At 44.9% G+C, this 16684-nt stretch overlaps 1 protein-coding gene across 2 annotated transcripts in view; it reads left to right on the top strand.

The window, feature by feature from the left end:
* PAQR8 (progestin and adipoQ receptor family member 8) overlaps positions 1369-16684 on the top strand; it is a 42826-nt gene continuing 27510 nt past the window's right edge. For both annotated transcript variants that reach the window (XM_018039212.1, XM_018039211.1), the window contains exon 1: positions 1369-1492. The gene's annotated coding sequence lies outside the window, so the exon portion shown is untranslated. The remainder of the gene's footprint in view (positions 1493-16684) is intronic.

Below are 16684 nucleotides of genomic sequence, written 5' to 3'. Positions count from 1 at the left end.
AGTTTGATCTCAATTTTTAAAATTGAAGTACAGTTGATTTACAATATTACATTTGTTTCAGGAGTACAGCATAGTGATTAAGTATCTTTGCAGAATTTATTCCATTATAAGTTATTATAAGATAATGGCTATAATCTCCTGTGCTATACAGCATATCTTTATTGCTTATCTATTTTTACACATAGTAGTTTGAATCCCTTAATCCCATACACCTATCTAGAACAAGTCTGTTTTCTATGCCTGTGAGTCTGTTTCTGTTTTGCAAATAGTTTGTATTTTTTTTTTTAGATTCCACATATAGGTGGTTTCATAGGGTATATAATGGAAAAGTGCCAGGTTTCAACAGACAGGAGTTGGGCCTGCCTGTCTCAGCAGAGTCATGAAGTGAATTAAAGGAATCTCTTAAAGCAACACTAGTGCAGGTCATCTTCCCAGGATCTGATGAGTCTCTTTTTTTTTTTTGTCCAGATAATGATAATGAAGACTGATTTTTTAACAGCAAAGCCAATTTGATTTGTTAATTGGTGCTCCTATTATCTTTTCTTTCTTTTTTTTTTTTTCTTTCTTTTTTTTTTTTTGGCTGCACCAGGTTTTAGTTGTGGCATGTGGGATCTAGTTTCCTGACCAGGGATGTATCCCGCCCCCCTGCATTGGGAGCAAGGAGTCTTAACCACCGGACCATGCTCCCCGGTGCTCCAATATCTTAAAGGTATTTTCCTTATGGTAAAACATGGAGAGCAATGCAGGAAGGGAACAAGTCTGGGGAAGACCAAACGTGGAAATTCCTCTCCTGAGCACCTCCACTCCATCCCTTGTGTACGTAGGTCATGGTTATCGGAACCTGCTAGAGGAGATGGGGGTATAGAAGTGGGTGCCGGCCAGTCAGTGTGACAGGTGTGTTTGTATGGTGTGTAAGTCATAGGGGAGTCCTTCGAGGATGGATCTCAGGGGTGAGAAAGTGTGTGTCGACAGTCGACCTCCTCGGCAAGTCATAACATGATTTCATGGGCAGAATGACCCTGACTGTGCAGATTTGAGTGGTTAAGAGTGGACAGATTGGATTCTGTCTTAAAAGGAGTAGGTTGTTGCTTTTCCCCCTCCGGAAAGACTTCTGCTATGCCCCCCCACCAACCCCCACCCCCGGAAAGAACAGGACAGCGGCTGACTAGTCTCTTTTTCTCCTGTCTCCTCGGGCCTTCAGCCGCCGAAAGGGGGCCTTGCGGGCCTGACCCCCAGCTGGAAGGAAGAGGCGTAAGTCAACTTCCTCGCCGGCAGCACCCGCGGCGGCGGTGGGTGCGCGGGTCTGCGCATCCCGCCCCCGGGCCGGGAAGGGGCGGAGCCGGGCGGAGCCCGCCCCCGGCTGGCCCCTCTTCCCCGCCGCTCCTCCGACCCGCGCTGGCCGCAGTCACCGCCGCCTGCAGGAAGCTGGGAGCGGGATCTTGGGCCGGGAGTGCGGGCTGGGCTGCGTGCACGGGCTCGGCCGCCGCTGCCGGTGAGTCCCTGGGCTGGCGGCGCGGTGCGCGGAGGGAGGCGGGTCAGGACCCGGCTGTTGGGGAGCCCCCGGGCGCAAGCACCAGGATGTCAAGATCGCGACTGTGGGGGCCCCTGGAGGAGCATCGCGAGGTAGAGGAGGAGCCCGGGGGCGGGGAGTCAACATGCCCCCGGTGCTGGGGCGTCCAGGAGCCCTTGAAGGCGAGGCAGAGGGTCAGGAACTCGAAGTTGGGGCGTCCCGAAACCCCATCCTGGAGGACTAGGATCCTGAGGTTGGAGAGGTCCCCAGGGGTGCGGAATGAGGGCTGCTCAGTTGGCCTTCTCGGGGCGCCCTCCGCAGGGCGGAGGGGAGCAGAACCCTGGAAGGGAGTGCGGAGAGAGGAAGCCCGAGGCGGGCGGGGCGGGAGACAAGCCCCAGGGAGGGGAGCCCCGGACAGTGGAGGGTGGGGCGACGCGAGTGACTTCTCCGGGAAAGGATGGAGGGGGTTTCGCCGAGAGGGCGGGCGCGGGGAGCGGAGCTGTGTGGAGAACCCGGGGTTCTGTTCTGGAGGATGGGGGGTTGGAAAGCTAGAACGCCGCGGCGGGGGTCCGAGGTGGCCCGCGGAGCTGTAGGGCGGGCACTCAGGGAACATCTCGGCCTAGGGGACGCAGCCCACTCGGTGGGGTCATGGCCGTCTCAAGAGGACATCCTCGCGAGGGAGCAAGAAGGGCCACCCTGGACGGGGTTGGGTAGGGATCCTCCACCTAGCGAGCTCGGGCAGCGTTGGCAACTGAAGCAGGGGGACCAGAGAGGGGCGCACCTGGCAGACCTGGTGGGCATCGCAGTGTCCTAAGCATCCGTGGCCCTTAGGCACAGACTCACAAAAGGGAGACCCGTGGACTAGACAGGCTTAGGGCTGCATTTCATATTTCTGAGCTGGGTTAGAAGTGCTTTTGCCCAGGGATCTGATGAGAAGGGTCTGGGCTTATAGCTCAGAATAGCTCTGGAGTGAGTTTTCAAATTGTATAGGTAAGCGCTACCTGTGTGTGTGTGCGTAACTCATAATAAAAGTGTGTGTAATTTTTAGATCCACTTGTGCTGCTTGCTTCCTCCTCTTTTGTACTTTGTGAGAGGTTGTTTCTGAGTAAAAACTGGAGGAAAATCAGGAAGGTTCCAGCGTACACACATACAAACGAACCGCCCACAAATGCGTTGCATTCCACGGTCTAGTAAACATGAGTATTATACTTTTGGACTGCTTCTGTTGGCGAGGGCTCCCTTTAGTGGAGTGAATAGGAGTTACCTGCATGGAAGGTGGGCTGCCCTTGACTGCCCTTTAGGAGGTCCACAGCCTGGACCCACCCCTGAGTTGCTGCACCCTTGACCAGGTCACCTGGTGGGACGCTAGCCTGCTCAGGACCTCAGTGAATGGGCATTCTAGAGTCTGTCTGAATATAAACAAATGACCAGTGCACTGTCTGGTTTCTTCTTGTTTTTTCCTCCTGTTGTTTGTCTTAGGTGTCTGGCTCTCTTTTACTAGTTAAATAATATTGACATCTTATATTGATGTATGCTATATGGTTAATTATGGGTGGTAATTACCTTAATTATTTGATATAACAACTAATTCAGAAAAAAAAAAAAACCTAATTCAGGAAGACCTAGGGCCTTGGGAATCCTGTTAAGTAGATTTTTCCCTGAGGAGGTTCCTGGACTTTAAGGGGCAATGGGAGGGGGAGGGAATACGCTCTACTCCTCTTTTCTGCTGTAGATATAGGTCCATCTTCTAGTATATACTGAGATTTGAGCTTCCTGGGAGGACCAAAGACTTTTGGCATCTAGTATTTGGCTCAGATGGTAAAGAATCTGCCTGCAATGCAGGAGATCTGGGTTTGATCCCTGGGTGAGGAAGATTCCCCAGAGAAAGGGATAGCTACCCACTCCATTATTCTTGCTTGGGAAATCCCATGGACAGAGGAGCCTGACAGACTGCAGTCCATGAGTTCCCAGAGTTGTACACAATACACAACTTAGCAAATAACAGTTTCACTTTTCACTCTTTAGTATGTTGGGCCCATTTTTTTTTTTTCTTCATGGAGAGGAAAGCTCATCAATAAGTATGCAAGTTAACAGTAAAGTGATCTATTCAATTTCATAGGTATCATTTCAGGACAAGTTTTTTTTCCATCGGGGTGGTCAGAACCTTGCACCAAAATCTGCATTATCATTATTGCGGTAGCATATTTATCCACTTGGACATCTAGCTAGCTGATTCTTCCAATTCTTTATCCAAATGCTAGAATAAGTACCTAAGTATTTATACATTCAAATAAATTCGTGTTTCACCCTTTCTTCCTCACCCCTCATTGTGGCAAGCTGTGTACTAATTCTAGTGATGCTGTCATTGCCGAGAATAATTTTGGAGCCCTGCTTTGGAATTGCCTTCAGAGTTGGCAACACGTTGACTGAATTGCCTCTGTGATGGCAAACCTTCCGCCGTTGGGAAACAGCCAAACGCTTGTGTGGAGCCAACTTGGGTGGAGAATTGGGGTTGTTATAGGAAGTATGTCCATTAAAGTAATGAAAGTCCTCTTGAAGGACTAGCACTTCTACAGGGGTCATCCAGTAAAGAGTATGTGTTTAGGATTGTAAAGTAGTTGCTTTGAAATGCAGCCTTCATTTGATTGTTTGTGCTCTGGTGCATGTGTTAAAAAAAAAACCAAAAACTGGTCCTAGAGGAGGCAATGGCAACCCACTCCAGTATTCTTGCCTGGGAAATCCCATGGACAGAGGAACCTGCTGAGCTACAGTCCATGGGGTTGCAAAGAGTTGGACACAACAGCAACTGAGCACAGAGTATTATACTCTGTCATAGCTTATGGTTTGGGGGCTTCCCAGGTGGTGCTAGTGGTAAAGAACCTGCCTGCCAATGCTGGAGATATAAGAGACTCAAGTTCCATCCCTGGGTCAGAAAGAGCCCCTGGAGGAAGGCACAGCAACCCACTCCAGTATTCTTGCTTGGAGAATCCCGTGAACAGAGGAGCATGGTGGGCTACAATCCATAGGGTTGCAAAGAGTCAGATACGACTGAGGTGACTTAACACGTACCAACACCTTATAGCTTTGGGGGCTGGAGAAAATCAGCCTTTCTTTTCCCCTTCCATGTCCTCTGTACCAGGCAGTTTCCATCCCCTTGTATTTTTTACCAAAAGCAAAATGAACAAAAGACTTGTGTTTTCCAGCAAAGAAGATAGTCAGAAAGTCACTTAGCCTATTGGTCATTACCAATAGGTAATATTGGTAATTAAGTATCATTGCCTGATACCTAAGTTTTTATGTGAAAAGATCTATACAGAATCAAGGGGAAGAGAATGATTTCTGAAAATCCATTTTAGTTTTGGGATTCCATAGCACATAGCATGAAAAATTACATATCCCTTTTCTGCCTTTGTTTCCCTAAATTCCATCCCCCCCCCCCCCCGCTCAGGTTGTATAACCTGAAGTTTCAGTACACCCTTAGCTTGAATCTTGATTTAACTGTGATCTTGGACAAATTACTCATCTCTTTTGGCCTCCATTTCCTTACCCTAACATGAAGATATGATGAGCAGGTACCTCATGGGGCTGTGATGGAGATGAAGTAAGATTTGTGTGTGTAGAACCCTGAGATCAGTGTCCCTTACATAATCAGTGCTCCATAGCGTCTGGCTCTTTATGTTATTAAGAGTGTTTATTGATCATTTTGTATTAAAATTCCTTTTAAGCCATGTAAAAATTTATATGTCCAAGTAGTGATAGTCCCTTTGGCTGGGCTTTGCAAATGAACCTGTCCTCTCAGGAGTGTTTTAAGAGTGACCTTAATAGCAACCATAGCTAGCTACTTTATTTTGAATTCCTATTGGGCTTCTCAGAGGTAAAGGATCCACCTGCCAAGCAGGAGACTACAGTTTAATCCCTGGGTCAGAAAGATCCCCTGGAGAAGGAAATGGCAACCTACTTCAGTATTCTTGCCTGGAAAATCCCTTGGACAGAGGAACCTGGCGGGCTCTAGTCCATGAGGTTGCAAAGAGTCTGACACAACTTAGCAACTGAGCATGCACGTATTTTAAAATATGAAAAGTCCAGTTTTGAGTGTGTATTAGGTGTAACAGTTTGGTAAAAAGCTGAAGGAAAATTGTTTAAAAGCTTCTCCTATAATTTTCTCCCTGATCCAATGAAATATTATTTTAATGGCATAGCTCTAGTTCTCTTGGCATATATTGAAAAGGATGATTCTGAGGAACATTTGTTTCAGTTAAATTGGAGTTTTGTTCTGTTTTTTCTTTTTTTTTAAGTGATAGAGAGGAAGAACCTGGCACTGCATTCTCAGCTCTTTCGTAAATACCAAACTGATTGTATCAGTTTTTACAAATTTATGAATTTTATTATATTCAGTTAATTTTACCTTAATTTTAATGAAATAATTTATGGTTACTATGAAATAGCTGTTTCATAAAATGTTCAACATTTAGTGAGAATTCTGTGTTTCAGTGAAGTATGTGCAGGAGACAAGGTATGAGAAACAGATATTTCCCCCCAGAAGTTCACATAATGCGGCCTCTTACTTAAGACAATGCATTAGCAAGAACTGTTGGTTTTTTTTTTTTTTTTTCTCCTAATGGCTTACAAGGCTAAGGGTTAATATGAATTTCACTATATGTTCCTTTCCCTCAATTTCTTCAGTTCAGTTCAGTTGCTCAGTCGTGTCCGACTCTTGCGACCCCATGAGTCGCAGCACGCCAGGCCTCCCTGTCCATCACCATCTCCCGGAGTTCACTCAGACTCACGTCCATCGAGTCCGTGATGCCATCCAGCCATCTCATCTTCGGTCGTCCCCTTCTCCTCCTGCCACCAATCCCTCCCAACATCAGAGTCTTTTCCAGTGAGTCAACTCTTCGCATGAGGTGGCCAAAGTACTGGAGCTTCAGCTTTAGCATCATTCCTTCCAAAGAAATCCCAGGGTTGATCTCCTTCAGAATGGACTGGTTGGATCTCCTTGCAGTCCAAGGGACTCTCAAGAGTCTTCTCCAACACCACAGTTCCAAAGCATCAATTCTTCGACGCTCAGCCTTCTTCACAGTCCAACTCTTACATCCATACATGACCACAGGAAAAACCACAGCCTTGACTAGACAGACCTTAGCCGGCAAAGTAATATCTCTGCTTTTGAATATACTATCTAGGTTGGTCATAACTTTTCTTCCAAGGAGTAAGCGCGTCTTTTAATTTCATGGCTGCAGTCACCATCTGCACTGATTTTGGAGCCCAAAAAAATAAAGTCTAACACTGTTTGTATTGTTTCCCCATCTATTTGCCATGAAGTGATGAGACCAGATGCCATGATCTTCGTCTTCTGAATGTTGAGCTTTAAGCCAACTTTTTCGCTCTCCTCTTTCACTTTCATCAAGAGGCTTTTTAGCTCCTCTTCACTTTCTGCCATAAGGTTGGTGTCATCTGCATATCTGAGGTTATTGATATTTCTCCCGACAATCTTGATTCCAGCTTGTGTTTTTTCCAGTCCAGCGTTTCTCATGATGTACTCTGCATAGAAGTTAAATAAGCAGGGTGACAATATACAGCCTTGACATACTCCTTTTCCTATTTGGAACCAGTCTGTTGTTCCATGTCCAGTTCTAACTGTTGCTTCCTGACCTGCATACAGATTTCTCAAGAGGCAGGTTAGGTGGTCTGGTATTCCTATCTCTTTCAGAATTTTCCACAGTTGATTGTGATCCACACAGTCAAAGGCTTTGGCATAGTCAATAAAGGAGAAATAGATGTTTCTCTGGAACTCTCTTGCTTTTTTGATGATCCAGCGGATGTTGGCAATTTGATCTCTAGTTCCTCTGCCTTTTCTAAAACCAGCTTGAACATCAGAGAGTTCACGGTTCACGTATTGCTGAAGCCTGGCTTGGAGAATTTTGAGCATTACTTTACTAGCATGTGAGATGAGTGCAATTGTGCTGTAGTTTGAGCATTTTGGGGCATTGCCTTTCTTTGGGATTGGAATGAAAACGGACCTTTTCCAGTCCTGTGGCCACTGCTGAGTTTTCCAAATTTGCTAGCATATTGAGTGCAGCACTTTCACAGCATCATCTTTCAGGATTTGAAATAGCTTAGCTGGAATTCCATCACCTCCACTAGCTTTGTTCGTAGTGATGCTTTCTAAGGCCCACTTGACTTCACATTCCAAGATGTCTGGCTCTAGATTAGTGATCACATCATCATGATTATCTGGGTCATGAAGATCTTTTTTGTACAGTTCTTCCGTGTATTCTTGCCACCTCTTCTTAATATCTTCTGCTTCTGTTACTGGTCATAGCAAACACCTTCCAACAACACAAGAGAAGACACTACACATGGACATCACCAGATGGTCAACACCGAAATCAGATTGATTATATTCTTTGCAGCCAAAGATGGAGAAGCTCAACAAAAAACAAGACCAGGAGCTGACTGAGGCTCAGATTATGAACTCCTTATTACCAAATTCAGACTCAAATTGAAGAAAATAGGGAAAACTGCTAGACCATTCAGGTATGACCTAAATCAAATCCTTTATGATTATACAGTGGAAGTGAGAAATAGATTTAAGGGACTAGATCTGATAGATAGAGTGCCTGATGAACTATGGAATGAGGTTCATGACATTGTACAGGAGACAGGGATCAAGACCATCCCCATGGAAAAGAAATGCTAAAAAGCAAAATGGCTGTCTGGGGAAGCCTTAGAAATAGCTGTGAAAAGAAGAGAGGTGAAAAGCAAAGGCGAAAAGGAAAGATATAAGCATCTGAATGCAGAGTTCCAAAGAATAGCAAGAAGAGATAAGAAAGCCTTCTTCAGCGATCAATGCAAAGAAATAGGGGAAAACAACAGAATGGGAAAGACTAGAGATCTCTTCAAGAAAATTAGAGATACCAAGGGAACATTTCATGCAAAGATGGGCTCAATTTCTTGGAGAAGGCTAAATATATGGATCTCTCAACAGGGTTTATATTTTTTGATATGGATAAACTCTTTCAGGATTAGATCCTGCTATGTACTCATATGCCATAAAAGGAAATAAGGGCTCTAAAATTACTTAGTGAATTGTAAAGTGATAGACAGTCTGCCTTCTCTCTGGGGGCTGGCGTGGGGGATGGAGTCTGCCTCATCAGGTTCAACCAGCCGGGGATGGAAATGTCAGTGAAAGAATTAATCCATAGTCAAGCTAAGAAAGAAATGGAACATTTTATTCAAACCAACCTGAGGATTATAATCTGGGAGACAGTCTCTCAGAGAGGTCTGAGAACTGTTCCAAAGAGGTGAAGATTGTGGCCAGTCTAGATGTGACTTTGGAGAAGAGGGTACATGCAATCAATCACACATCTTGGTAGAGTTATTGCTATCTGCAAGGAACAGGTGTCCTAGTTGACGGTTTTAGTGCCCTGTAAGTATGGGAAGAGTCTAGAAGCTGGATTCATAAAATTTTCTCCTGAAAATATGTTAACCACCTGAGGGTCAATTTCTGTTTTTCTGTAGCGCAAAATGCCTCATCCTGATCTTTGCCCTGAATTCCTTTTGAGGTGTACTGCATAGGTCAGTGACCAAAGTGGCTGATGACTTAATCCTTGTAGAATTGATGGTGGACAACATTCTTTATTTTTACAATCCCCTCCTTTTCAGTCTTAATTTCGATCATGATTTGGGAGGCATTTTGTGACTGCTTTGTCTCATGAGGCTAGGAACACTCCTTCCCAGGTTGGGCAAGGATTTCTTTGACAGGCTTCTCAATGTGCTGTTAGTGGACAAGACTCTGTTAACAGTAGCCAGAGCCTCTGGCCAACCTGTAATATGGTCCGGGAAATGGTTCCCTCTTGTTGCTTCTTCCCACATCTAGAGTTACACTATTATAATCATCGATCTTATAGAATTGTATATTTCGTCAATCATTTTAAGTCACCTAGTCGACAAAGGCCCATCTAGTCAAGGCTATGGTTTTTCCAGTACTCATGTATGGATATGAGAGTTGGACTATAAAGAAAGCTGAGCACAGAAGAATTGATGCTTTTGAACTGTGGTGTTGGAGAAGATTCTTGAGAGTCCCTTGAACTGCAAGGAGATCCAACCAGTCCATCCTTAAGGAGATCAATCCTGGGTGTTCATTGGAAGGACTGATGTTGAAGCTGAAACTCCAATACTTTGGCCACCTGATGCGAAGAGCTGACTCAATTGGAAAGATCCTGATCCTGGGAAAGATTGAGGGCAGGAGGAGAAGGGACGACAGAGGATGAGATGATTGGATGGCATCACCAACTCAATGGACATGGGTTTGGGTGGACTCCAGGAGTTGGTGATGCACAGGGAGGCCTGGTGTGCTGCGGTTCATGGGGTCGCAAAGTCGGACATGACTGAGTGACTGAACTGAACTGAACTGAATCATCATTAATTTTACCAGAGCCTTGGCCACATATTTGGTCATGCAAGAAACAATCATCTTTAGGAGGAATACAAGTAATGCAGCTAGTGGCATTAATAAGGTCCTAAGTAAGTATCTAAGTGAAGAGCTTCCGTTAGGTGTGACCCAGTATCTCCCCAGGTTCTCTGACCAATCTATTCTATACCAGTTACTATATATAAGGGAAATGATATATTGGTATTGTACATAAAGCTCACCAAAGATGTCTACAGTTAGAAGATGAAGGTGGGTCATCATGACTTCTTAAAGACTGACAAAGGAATGTTATCTTCTAAAGAGTTGTGTGACTGCCAGAAGAAGCACAAGTGATCTTTCTGATTGAGCAGGGATTGCTGCCATTGGGAAATCTGCTTAATGCATAATGCAGACGTACAATGACCAGGGGATGGGAGGGAGGAGGCCAACGGTCAGAGAAAATTTTTATGTTTAAATTTTTCTTGTCTAGCCTTAAAATGTCAGTTGAAATAAATGTCAGAAAATAGTCAGGGAAAAAAAAATCCCAGGGGAATTTGGGAGGAGCATGAATACATGTATATGCATGGCTAAATCCCTTCTCAGTTCACCTGAAACAATCACAGCATTGTTAATAGGCTATATCCCAATACAAAACAAAAAGTTAAAAAAAAATCCCAGAAAGTTCCAGAAAACAAAACTTGAACTTGTCATGCCCAGGCAACTACTTACACAGCATTTATTTTACATGAAACAGTTACATTGTACTTACAGCTATTAGGTAATGTAAGTAATCTAGAGGTGTTTTAAAGTATGTGGGTGAAAAAAAAAAAAGTATGTGGGTGGATGTGGATAGGTTACATGCAAATACTGTGCCAGTGTATATAAAGGACTTGAGCATGCACAGATTTTGGTATGCCAGGAGGATCCTGGAAGCAATCCCCACAGACACTGAGAGGCCACTGTATGACTGTAGGATGGGGCTATTTTTGTTGCTTATCCCTTCTATAGCGGCATTTGGCCTTTGCTCCGTCTCTGTTCTGAATGGTATTTCACACCCAGGAAACAATACCGCAGGGTGGTTGAGACTAGAGCAGGTGTTCTTAATAAGGAGCAGGGGCAATGATTTTACATCCCTTTCACCCCCAGGCCACCAAGATAATTGGCAATGTCTAGAGATATTTTTGATTTCCATAGCTGGAAAGGAGAGAGATGTCACTGGCATCTAATGGGTAGAGGCCAGAAATGCTGCTAGATGTTGTATAATGCATGCGATAGCCCTTCACAGTAAAGAATTTTCCAGGTAACTCAGCTTGTAAAGAATCCCCCTGCAATGCAGGAGACCCCAGTTCAATTCCTGGGTTGGGAAGATCCACTGGAGAAGGGATAGGCTACTCACTCCAGTATTCTTGGGCTTCCCTGGGAGCTTAACTGGTAAAGAATCTGCCTGCAATGTGGGAGACCTGGGTTCGATCCCTGGATTGGGAAGATCCCCTGGAAAAGGGAACCCACTCCAGCATTCTGGTGTGGACAGTTCCATGGACTATATATAGTTTATGGGTTCACAAAGAGTTGGACATGACTGAGCGACTTTCATTTTCATTTCAAATGGCAGTAGTGCTGAGAGATCCTGAACTACATTAAGGGATCTGGAGTGGGGACCAACTTGTGTTAGCATCCTAGAATGACCCTGGGTGAGCTCCTTAAAAATGCAGGTCTGAAATGCTGTTGTGCAATTGGATGGGATAGTGTATATAATATACTTAGCTCACAGAGTTGCCCAGTAAATGGTAACTCTTAGTATAATGTCTGGTTAGTCAGTCCAGGGACTATGCATCAGACATAGCTTTGGCTTTTGAACCCATGGTACACAGATCCAGGTCAGGTTTCCTGAGCCCATCCATGTGTCCAAGAGTAGGTAGGGCAGGGACACAGAACCACCTGTGTCTGTGGTTCCTTCTGCATTCTGGTTCTGCTCTCGGTGGGCTGCGGTTGCCTCCAACCAGGTGAGCAGGGCAGTGCTTTGGACCTGTTTTCTGGAGGGCAGAGATGAGCTGAGGCTGGAGAAGCTTTCTATTTCCTCCTTCACACTTGGAAGGAGGAAAAGGCTAGGTGGTGAAGTCCTCCCCACACCCCACACCCCTCAACTTGTCTTCTGGGCTCTACTGGGACCCCTACCTCTGCACAGGCACAACTTCCTCTACTGTGTGAGCAGGCCTGGTGTCTGGCAGTTTCTCTTTACTTTTTCTTAGCCTCTTCTACTCAAGCAAAACTTCTTGGAGGGTCCCTTCACTTTCAATGAAATACTCCAAGTCCCCTGCAGGTTTTGCTCTTCGTGGGCCTTCTTGGCCATCTGGGGAGGACAAAAGAGGCCGCCCATGAAGCTCAGGCCCTGCTTTGACCTTCCTGCTTGCTGTGTTTTTCCTGGTGCACTTTGAGCCAGAGAAGTGAGTGGTCCATTCAAGCAACTAGAGGCGCCTCAGCGGGATGGGGGTGGGATGACATTCCGAGAGTGTTTAGCAGACCCAGATGTAAACAAATGGAGTGGTTTTTCAGCTGTGAGCTAGAAACCATCAGTTCTGTGGTTCTCAGTCCTGGCTGTACAATATAAGCACCTGGGGCTTTCTAAGAAGGCAGATGCCCAGGCCCCACCCAAGACAGTTGATTCAGACTCTCAGTGGGGAGGGCCAGGGCATCACATTTTTAAGGTGCTCCTGAGATTCAGAACCATGCCTTGTGAAATTAATGACCTGCATTTAAGAAAAAGGAAGAAAGAGAGAAGAAAACAAAAGAAAAGAGAGCCAAACTAAAAATGAGAGTAACGTAAGCACCGTTTTATTAAATGTTTGCTTTATGATGAATGTATCACCTGCCTGTGATATAAAATTTGTTCTTTCCAAAGGGCTGTAGTCGAGTTTGAAAACTTTATTTTAAAGCCTTCAGTTCAGTTCAGTTCAGTTCAGTTCAGTTCAGTCGTTCAGTCGTGTCCAACTCTTTGTGACCCCATGAATCGCAGCACGCCAGGCCTCCCTGTCCATCACCATCTCCGGCACCTAATGACCTGGGGAGTTCCTCTTTTGGTATCCTATCATTTTGCCTTTTCATACTGTTTATGGGGTTCTCAAGGCAAGAATACCGAAGTGGTTTGCCATTCCCTTCTCCAGTGGACCACATTCTGTCAGACCTCTCCACCATGACCCGCCTGTCTTGGGTTGCCCCGCAGGCATGGCTTGGTTTCATTGAGTTAGACAAGGCTGTGGTCCTAGTGTGATTAGATGGACTAGTTTTCTGTGAGTATGATTTCAGTGTGTCTGCTCTCTGATGCCCTCTTGCAACACCTACCATCTTACTTGGGTTTCTCTTACCTTGGGCTTAGAGATATTTAATTAATGTTGGCAAATTGCCTCTTGAAATATTTCTGTATGTGTTTCTGCTAGACAGTTTTCTCAGTGCTTTTATATACCTTGTCAAATACAACTTCTGCAGTCACTCTGTGAGCCATGGAAAGCAGATATCATTATATTGATTTCTTTCATACAGATGAAGGAAATCTGGGGCTGGAGATAAGAGAGATTTGTCAAAGTCACAGTGAGAAAAGGGGCAAAATGGACTCAAACCCAGGGCTTCTGATTACTGCTACAAGGCTCTGTCCACCACATCTTTGTCTCTTCTGATGGAGTTAGAGCATGGCCTTAATGCAACTTCAAATACTGCATCAAAATAATAACTATTGACTGAACACCTACTGATACCAGGAAACAGAGTTGACCCTTGAGCAACCTGTGGGTTAGGCCCTCCTTGGGTCTGGCCTGGTAGTTCTGGCTGAGAAGGAACCTGAACAGTGACCCTGTAGAGTGAGATTGGATAGACTTCCCAGTAGTCTGGGAAGCAAAGGCTATTTTGTTCATTTGTTCATTTATCCACTCACTCATTTATCAGTATTAATGCCTTACCAGGGCTGGGGTCTATGCTGAACATGAGTAAAGATGGAATGTTGAACTCAAATGCAGTCCCTGCCCTTGTGGTGAGTACTTAAGGGAGGATGCTGTGCTTCAGAAGCAGATGAGGAAAGGATTCCTTAAGGCTTTCTCATACCTGCGCACAGAGCTGAGGCAAAGCTCAGGCCATGTGTAAACAAAAGTACAAACAGTTGGTTGTACTCAGGAGCTTAGCATTTAAGAACAAGACCTCATGTTAGCCCACATGACATTCAGAACCCCACGTCCCCAAAGGTGGGGAACCACATTCTGCTGGAAGTCACCTGGGTTGGATGATCAGGTTGAGTTAAGCCTGGGGCTTAGGGTGTGTCCTCAGAGTGTCTGGGAGGGTGCAAGCTCCAAGCCATCTAGATAACTAATAAACTGTCCCTATTCTCTTATGTGAGGACTCCATAACTCAGCAGACCAGTGTTTGTTGAATGAGTGAATTAATAATGATTATAAAGAATGGTCATCTATAATAAAGGTAATGGAAGATGTCAAGATTTCAAGGCAAGCACACCCAGAGAAGAGTCAAGTTCTCTCAACTTTCCAGGCTGAGCTGGTTCCTGGGACTGTAAGAACCTAAAGGCAGTCAGAGCTAGGGTTATTGATTCGAGTTTTCGGTTGGTCTTGACATAGTAGAATTAAGGGCTGCTGCTGCTGCTACTGCTAATTCGCGTCAGTCGTGTCCGACTCTGTGTGACCCCATAGACGGCAGCCCACCAGGCTTCGCAGTCCATGGGATTTTCCAGGCAAGAGTACTGGAGTGGGGTGCCATTGCCTTCTCAGCATTAAGGGCAGCGACATTTATTTCCACTTATGATGTTGTAGTCCAGAATTAAGAAAAGCAAGCAAGAAAAAACTCAATTCTTTTTTAAAAGTATTTTATTTATTTATTTGGCATTTGTGGGTCTTAGTTTCAGCATGCAGGATCTTTCATCAGCATGTGGGATCTACTTCCCTGACCAGGGATTCAATCCAGGCCCCCTGTATCAGGAGTACAGAGTCTTAGCCAGTGGACCACCAAGGAAGGTTCCTGCCCCACCCCCCCATCCTAATTTTTAAGGAACAGATAATTTGTTGCTTTTCACCAGTAACTTGAAGCTATGTATTTGCCCTGTTCTTAGCACCTGCTCTCTGGAGGCTAAGAGAATTTCCCAAGAGGTTCAAGATCAATCCATAGCACAGAAACTGGGAGAGAGCTACTGTTCCCCAAACCACTTGAAGATGGAATAGAAATACTCTGCCGAATGTGGCCTGTAGGTCATACTTTTTGTGAGAAATAAAACTTTGTTGGTGAAATATCATTTTCCTTTTAGACTCAAATTGCTTGTATAAAATATGGAAGGAGAAAAGAGGAGGATGTAAAAATCAATGTTGTGTGTAATGGCTCTTGAATTAGAAAATTTAAATTCTCCATGGTATATTTCACCCTGTCCAGAGGATTCATTCCAGGAGTTCGATCTTAGCTTTGGTATTCCTGCACTTAAGCAAGATGAGGGCATCAATATTGTTTTCTTGAGTTGCCAGGAACCCTAAGCCCTTTATAAAGTGGCATTAGTTAGTTTCATGCATGGACTCCTGCTGGGATTGGAATTGGCTGCAGTTGTAGAATGTCACCCAGATAGACAGGTTCAGGTATAAAGTGCCAAGAATTTCATTGAAACTGGGCAGCATTTCAGGCAGGTAGAAACTGATTCGTCAGATCTCATTGTGCTGAAGAGGTTCAGATTAATTCATGAAATGCATGCACAATTCTGTCCCATGAAAGCAAAAGAAAATATTAGACTATTTATAGTTACGTGGCTGTGATATGTCTCATGGCCTGGAGGACCATTGTGTCTAGATACATTAACCTAACTACACAGGATGTAACAATACACTCGTGTGTGTGAAGGTATGCTGCAACACAAAATACCTGCTATTCTGACGAATACCTACTATATTGAAGATTCCTATGTGCCAGGCATGGTGCAGTGCAATGTTTCTTTACGTTGTCTCTACTCCTTGAAACAAATTTAGGAGAGAGAGATCCCAGTTTACCAATGAGGAAAAGAAAGGAAGTGGCTTGCCCAAGGTCACTATAGTTAGAAAGTGTCAGAGCTGGTTACAGCTTTGTTATTTGTGGAAGGGCCTGTGGCAGATGAGTTTGTGTTTAATTTAGGGCTCCTTTACAAAGCTTCTATAGCCTGGAATGGGTCCAGGGTGGGATTTCCTGACTGCTCAGCTCATCACCCTATATAACGGATTCCCTATATAACGGATTCTGGATTCCAGAAGGTGGGAGTTGCTAAATTTATAGATGTGGTTCCCTGAACCTACTCGAAGCATTGACTCTGGGGGCAGGGGGCAGGGTCTCGGGGTGGTGCATTGAGCTTTTTTTCATGATTCCCTATGCCTACAAAACCACATATGTGTGTGTCAAATAGCTGCACAGACCATCAAAACTTGGCAATCCTTTCTTTTAGCTCCGGTGATAGTAGCTTCATTTGGAGCCACCTGCCAGCTCTTCTAAACTCTAACCTGAGATTAGGTGTAACTGACTAAATGATACAGGGTCATGAATCATTGAATGGATGTGGTTGACTTACTTTCAAAGCATGGAAGACTAAATAATCACTCTGAAACAAGTATGATGGGACTTCCCTGGTGGTTGGGCTTCCGTCATAGCTCAGTTGGTAAATCATCTGCCTGCAATGCAGGAGTTCAGTTCAGTTCAGTTCAGTCGCTCAGTCTGACTCTTTGCAACCCCATGAATCACAGCATACCAGGCCTCCCTGTCCA

Source organism: Capra hircus, chromosome 23, assembly GCF_001704415.2.
Source record: "Capra hircus breed San Clemente chromosome 23, ASM170441v1, whole genome shotgun sequence".
Classification (NCBI taxonomy): Eukaryota; Metazoa; Chordata; class Mammalia; order Artiodactyla; family Bovidae; genus Capra; species Capra hircus.
The sequence above is the reverse complement of the archived record's forward strand: the minus strand, read 5'-3'. Positions and strand labels throughout refer to the sequence as shown.